Source organism: Rutidosis leptorrhynchoides, chromosome 1, assembly GCF_046630445.1.
Source record: "Rutidosis leptorrhynchoides isolate AG116_Rl617_1_P2 chromosome 1, CSIRO_AGI_Rlap_v1, whole genome shotgun sequence".
Lineage (NCBI taxonomy): Eukaryota > Viridiplantae > Streptophyta > Magnoliopsida > Asterales > Asteraceae > Rutidosis > Rutidosis leptorrhynchoides.
The window spans coordinates 110,192,019-110,200,017 of NC_092333.1; positions in this window are offsets into that span (position 1 = coordinate 110,192,019).

The window sequence follows — 7,999 nt, forward strand, 5'->3', positions numbered from 1 at the left end:
TAAGCTCTACCTTGAGCTTATTGACCTCGTTTCTAGGACGATACTGCTCATTCATCAAGTGCTTGAATGCTGACCACGGTAGTGTGTAAGCAGCATCTTGTCCCACCTGCTCGAGGTAGGTGTTCCACCATGTTAATGCAGTACCCGTGAAGGTATGTGTAGCGTACTTTACTTTTTCTTCTTCAGTACATTTACTTATGGAAAACACCGATTCAACCTTCTCGGTCCACCGTTTCAATCCGATTGGTCCTTCGGCTCCATAAAATTCCAAAGGTTTACAGGCAGTGAATTCTTTGTAGGAGCATCCTACACAATTTCTTATGGAATTAGTTTCACTGCTAGATCCGGAGTTATTGTTATTATTTTGCATTGCGGCCTGCACTGCGGCTATGTTCGCAGCAAGAAAGGTACGGAATTCTTCTTCGCTCATATTCATGATGTGTCGAGTAGTTGGTGCCATTTCCTTCAAAAATAGCCAAAAGAATTAAGTTAATCATATAGAATATTAAGAGTAGTTAATAGTATTTCGTAGCATAATATGAACTTATTCATAAAAGTTTTTTCTTCATATTAGCGTTTTATAAGTTTTAATTTGGGTACTACCTACCCGTTAAGTTCATACTTAGTAGCTAATATACCATTCAACTACTACAATTCTATATGAAAAACTGATCATAATATTTTGCGTTCAAACTTTTATACAATTTTTACAAACTTACAATACCGCTATTATACATATATCATGAAATATAGTACACAATAACTTTGATACAAGGTAGTTGTGAAGACAGTTCTAGTTAATACGCAAGTCGTTCAGTAAAGGCAATAAAGACAAGTAATTCATAAGTCCAGAAACAAGTCATGCATTCGGGTTTTACTAGTATTATTTCCCATCCTTGGTCTTGTAGAAAATAACCGTTGTGACCGTTGGCTAGGCAGCATGTTGTAACGTCGTCAAAAGGACGGGGGTTACGTAATGCCCAACAGCCCCGTAACAATCTAAAAACCTTGTTTCTCACCCCAACTACCGAATCCGTCACTTGTGGGAATGTTTTATTTAGTAGTTGCAATTCTATGTTCTTTTTCTCAATTTGGTGAGTAGCGAACATTACTAACCCGTAGACATAACATGCTTCTTTATGTTGCATGTTTGAAGCTCTTTCTAAAGAACGAAGTCCTATGTTGGGATAGGTAGAGTCAAAATAGGCTCTCAACCCGTAGCGTAAAATTGCATCTGGGTTCCCCGCATTCAATGCTTTAAAGAAAACACGGCGTAACTTATGGTCTCCCCAATGTGATATACCCCATCTATCAAAGGAAAGCCTTTTATTAACTAAGGCATTCCTGGAATGTCTTTCAAATGTTCGGCAAACTAATTTCGTCGTAAATAATTGTGCAAATGAATTTTGACCGACTCTAGACAAGATTTCATCAATCATATCCCCTGGTAGGTCTTCTAAAATTTTTGGTTGTCTATCCTTAATGTCCATTGTGTGTTTTATACTGTAAAATAGACAAGGATTAGATTTGTAAAAGATAATTAACAAACAATACAAGCAATTTTTACATATAACATAAAAATACAAGCACACTGCAATACATATATTACACAACATGATTACAACTCTTTATTCCGACTCACTCGTTTCTTCCTCCTCAGACTTGGTTCGTTTTGCTAACTTCCTAGGGATATATCGTGCTCCTCTAATGCGAGCCGTCGTTTTCACAAATGGTTTAGAAAAACCTGGTGGCTTAGATGTTCCCGAGTTATAGTGAAAGTTTAAGAAATACGGGTGTTTACGGTACACCCCATCAGGGTATTTCATGTTAACGTAGAGTTCATCGGGGTTGGAATTAGGTTTCTCTATTTTGAAGCCTTTTCCCTTATTATTTTCTTTTGCTTTTTCAAATTGGGTCGAGGTAATTTCTATAACATCATCGGAATCCTCATCGGGATCCGATTCATCAGAAAATTGGTAATATTTAACCATTGGTTGAGGATTTTCTTTTATTTAACCATTTTTCTGTAGTTACTAATATTTCTTCCTCCGGGACCTCTTCTTCTTCCGGTTCCTCTTCTTCCGGTTCCTCCTCTTCCGGTTCTTCATCGGGAATTTGTGAATCTTCCCAAAATATATTCGACTCTTCATTATTATTAGGTGAGTCGATGGGATTTGTACTAGAGGTAGACATCTATCACATAATATCAAACACATTAAGAGATTAATATATCACATAATATTTACATGTTAATAATATATAGTTTCCAACAAAAAGTGTTAAGCAATCGTTTTTTTTATTTTTAGAAAACACGGTCGAAGTCCAGACTCACTAATGCATCCTAACAAACTCGGTAAGACACACTAATGCAATTTTCTGGTTCTCTAAGACCAACGCTTGGATACCAACTGAAATGTCCCGCTCATATTGATTATAAACGTTTCATATTAATTGATTTCTTTGCGAGGTTTTTGACCTCTATATGAGACGTTTTTCAAAGACTGCATTCTATTTTTAAAACAAACCATAACCTTTAAAATATTACGACGATTATCAAATAATGATAATCTAAAATATAGCGTTTCCACACGACCATTATATAATGGTTTACAATCATATTACACAACAATATATGTCTTCGAATGCAGTTTTTAAACAATATTATAAACGCATGCTGACACCAACTCTTGTCCATAAATTAGCATGCAACAGCGGAAACTCTTAATAATCACCTGAGAATAAACATGCTTTAAACGTCAACAAAATTATTGGTGAGTTATAGGTTTAACCTATATATCAAATTGTAATAATAGACCACAAGATTTCATCTTTCAATAACATGCAATCTGTATAAAAATCATTCATATGGTTGAACATCTGGTAACCGACATTAACAAAATGCATCTAGAATATCCTCATATATAAATATCGAAGTACTAAAGCAGTTCAAATTCTATGAATGGGGCGTGTCAAAGCCCATAAATCTATCTTTAGGATTCGCGTCAATTGGTGGCAATTATAATAAACACCAATTCTTAGGCTACCAAGTTCAACAAGGGCGATATCCGGTATAACGATTCAACATAGAATGTAGTTTCAATACTTATGTCTATTTTGTAAATCATTTTCAAAACTGCATGTATTCTCATCCCAAAAATATTAGATAGTAAAAATGGGACTATAAGTCACTTTCACAGATTTTTCCTTCGTCGGGAAAATAAGACTTGGCCACGGGTCGATTCACGAACCTATAACGAATATATATATATATATATATATATATATATATATATATATATATATATATATATATATATATATATATATATATATATATATCAAAGTATGATCGAAATATATTTACAACATTTTTTATTACGTTTTAACGATTTAAGTTTGTTAAGTTAGCAGTCCAACCTTAGTAATCTACAACTAGTTGTCCATAGTTAGATGTACAGAAATAAATCAATATAAATTATCTCGAATCAATCCACGACCCAGTGTATACAAGTCTCAGGCTAGATCACAACTCAAAGTATATATATTATTTTGGAATCAACCTCAACCCTGTATAGCTAACTCAAGCATTACTGCATATAGAGTGTCTATAATATATGTTAGAATACATGTATAATACAATATAAGTTAGTTAAGTTATGATTTGTATAGATTTGTTACAAATTTCACGTAGCTACAACAAGCAAAATTATCCAATCTTGTTTTACCCATAACTTCTTCGTTTTAAATTCGTTTTGAGTGATTCAAGTTGCTATGGTTTCATAATGAACTGAAATTTATGAAACTATACAGAAAAAGTATAAGTTTATAGTTGGAAATACAGGTTACAAGTCAATATTGTAAGAGGTAGTCATTTCAGTCGAAAGAACGACGTCTTGATGACCATTTTGAAAAACATACTTCCACTTTTAGTTTAACCATGATTTTTGGATATAGTTTCATGTTAATAATAAAAATCATTTTCCCAGAAGAACAACTTTTAAATCAAAGTTTATCATAGTTTTTAATTATCAAACCCAAAATAGCCAGCGGTTTTACTACGACGGCGTATGTCCGGTTTTACGGTGTTCATCGTGTTTCCAGGTTTTAAATCATTAAGTTAGCATATCATATAGATATAGAACATGTGTTTAGTTGATTTTAAAACTCAAGTTAGAAGGATTAACTTTATTTGCGAACAAGTTTAGAATTAACTAAACTATGTTCTAGTGATTACAAGTTTAAATCATCGAATAAGATAGTTATGTATATATGAATCGAATGATGTTATGAACATCATTACTACCTCAAGTTTAGTAGGTAAACCTACTGGAAGTGATAAGAAATGATCTAGCTTCAAAGGTATAATGACCCGTCCTAATCCATCTGGACGAATACATTACATTTGGTTACATCGTGAGGTACTTGACCTCTATATGATACATTTTACAAACATTGCATTCGTGTTTAAAAATACAAACTTTCATTACATCAAAATTTGACGGCATGCATACCATTTCATAATATATCCAACTATAATTGAGTTAATAATAATCTTGATGAACTCAACGACTCGAATGCAACGTCTTTTGAAATATGTCATGAATGACTCCAAGTAATATTTCTAAAATGAGCAAATGCACAGCGGAAGATTTCTTTCGTACCTGAGAATAAACATGCTTTCAATTGTCAACCAAAAAGTTGGTGAGTTCATTAGTTTATCATAAATAATCATTTCATAATTTTTAATAGACCACAAGATTTCATATTTCCATTTCTCATAAACATACGTCCCATGCATAGAGACAAAAATCATTCATATGGATTAAACACCTGGTAACCGACATTAACAAGATGCATATAAGAATATCCCCTATCATTCTGGGAAATCCTTCGGACATGATAAAAACAACATCGAAGTACTAAAGCATCCGGTACTTTGGATGGGGTTCGTTAGGCCCAATAGATTTATAAAACATTTTATAAAATTATTCTACATTGAGGTGTAACAAAAATATTTAATGATACAACTCAGCTTAAAATTTAAAATCAATGCTAAACAGCATATAATAATCCATGCTAAATAGCATATAGTAATCTATAGTTCTATTCCACATCCCGAGGTGTAACCAAAAATATTTGTTGATACAACTCTACATAGAATTTAGTTTTTGACGGAACTATTTTGTAAATCAAAAAGCTCATTTATTCATCCCAAAACATTTAAAGAGTTTTAAAAATGGGATTAGTTTTTGTATCTATTTCGTCAAACATTTATAAAACAGCGCATGTATTCTCAGCCCAAAAATATATAATGCAAAAGCAATTAAAAAGGGAGTAAATGAAACTCACCTAATGTATTTTGTAGAAAAATACATATGACTATATTGAACAATGCAGGGTTGGCCTCGGATTCACGAACCTATATCATTTGTATATTTATTAATATACATAAATGTAATCGAACACACACACACACACACACACACACACACACACACACATATATATATATATATATATATATATATATATATATATATATATATATATATATATATATATATATATATATATATTTATTTATTTGTTATATCCTTTTTATATATCTTTGTAGTTATTTAGGATTTATTCTAAACTTCATTAGAAACATATTCTTTATTTATGTAAATCATATCTTAACTTATATATTATATGGGATATTATTTTAATTATAGTAAATGTAATAAGTATCTTTTACGAAACTAATATTTATTTGTTAAAAAATGGTAGTTTTGATAATAATAAGTTACTAATAATAATAATAATAATAACTTTATTAGTAATGATAATACTAATAATAATAATAATAATAATAATAATAATAATAATAATAATAATAATAATAATAATATTGTTAAAAATGATACTTTTATCTAATTATAAGATTAATGATACTAATAGTTACAAAAGTGATATTAATACTAATATTAATGAAAATGATGATAACTTGTGTGATTTTCATAATAATAATAATAATAATCCTATAATACTTAATAACAATACTAACAATAATTATAATACTTATATTTAATGATGATAATAATAAATTGTAGTACAATAGTTATAATATTACTTAACTTGACAATGATAATAATAATATTCATTTTTGTAATTATAATCATAATGATAATAAAAATAATAGTTACTACTTGTATTAGTAATAATAATAACAATAACGCTAATTTTAATTCTGATACCAATAATAATAATGGTGATATTATTAATAATAATAATAATGATAGCACTACTAGTTGTATTAACGATAGTAGTAATTCTATTTCTAGTATTAGAAATAATCATAATTAGCATAATATCATAACAAAAGTAATTTATAATAACAACAAAAATAATAATAATAATAATAAGAATAATAATAATAATAATAATAATAATAATAATAATAATAATAATAATAATAATAATAATAATAATAATAAAAGAAATAATCATAAAATGGCTACCTTTAAAAGTAGCTTCCTAAAAAAAAAACTGCAATCCCCCAGGCTCGAACCCCCGCCCTCTCGCATAACCGAATATCTCCTTAACCATTCAGGCTATCGCTTATTTTCTGATTTAATCCGTATTGATATTAATATAACCCGAACTTCTGTGACTCATCTTCTTCATCACTTAACCCATTTAAATTTGTGCAGAGGTAAACCCCAATCCCATAACACAATTAACAACGTTTGTATCTTTTAATTGAAGTATTATCATCAATTATAAATAACTAGTTTGATTTAAATAGAAAACTAAAAGATTAAAAAAAAAAACTGAGCAGGCCCTTTTATGAACACATTCAAACTCAAATTCAATTTTTCAAATTTAGGACGTTTTAGATCTCCATTATAACATGAAAGTGATTCCATTTCACCTTTAGAAACTTTCTGGAATTTCAATTTAACTTAAAGCGTACAAATGATCTCTAATTTTCATCAAGAACACTTGGTTTGACTTTTGAACCGAAACTTTGACTCTCAAAATTAGGATTCGTTATTAGGAATTGAAAGCCAAATCTTTGCAGAAAGATCAAGTAAAACATTTCTAACTAAGCTACATTTATACATTTTGAAAATTTAACTCGGATTCGTGGTTTTGAAAATACGAAACAAGAACAGGCTACATGCTTTATTTATGATGAAAAATTAATAAGATAAATTGACTTAACAAGGACTGGTTGTTGTAATTGATATTGATAACGATAATAAACCTAAAGGACAGCAATATTTCATGAATTGATATATTTATATTACGATGCAGTTGAGACAATTAAATCACGAGCATGAACAAAATAAAATAAATAAATAGAGTGGAAATTGACCCATAACAAAATTTGTTTTTAACTGATTGTAAAGTAGTGATGATTCGATTTCTCAATTTCAAATGTGGCTAGCTGTATTATAAGGCTTCTAATTGAATAATTGATGTAGTACAATGAAGTAATATTATTAACTAATTAATATATTAATAATAATTATATGGATAATTTTATTAATAATACATAAATACTATTAATAATTATAACAATAGAAATAATATTAATATTAATCAAAATAATATTTATAATAATATGAGTAAGGATAAAAGTAATAAAATTAATGAAAATAATAATTTTAAATAAAAACGGTAATTTTTAGTGATGATAAAAATAATAATCATAGTAATAATTAAAAATCATAATAATAATGATATTAATAATAATAATAAGATTTAATAATAATATATCCAAATTAAATGTATCTGATGTCATCTTAAATTTTATATCTTTTATACTAGATTTAATTATACAAATATTAATATCTATATTAGTAGTAATAAAATTAATGATAACAATATTAACATAACAATTACACTTTTAAATTTTTAATTACAATCATATCATTTTTACTAATTATAATATATTTATATATATACCTATATATTTTAACCACTATATATTCAATTATGTTTTCAAGTATTA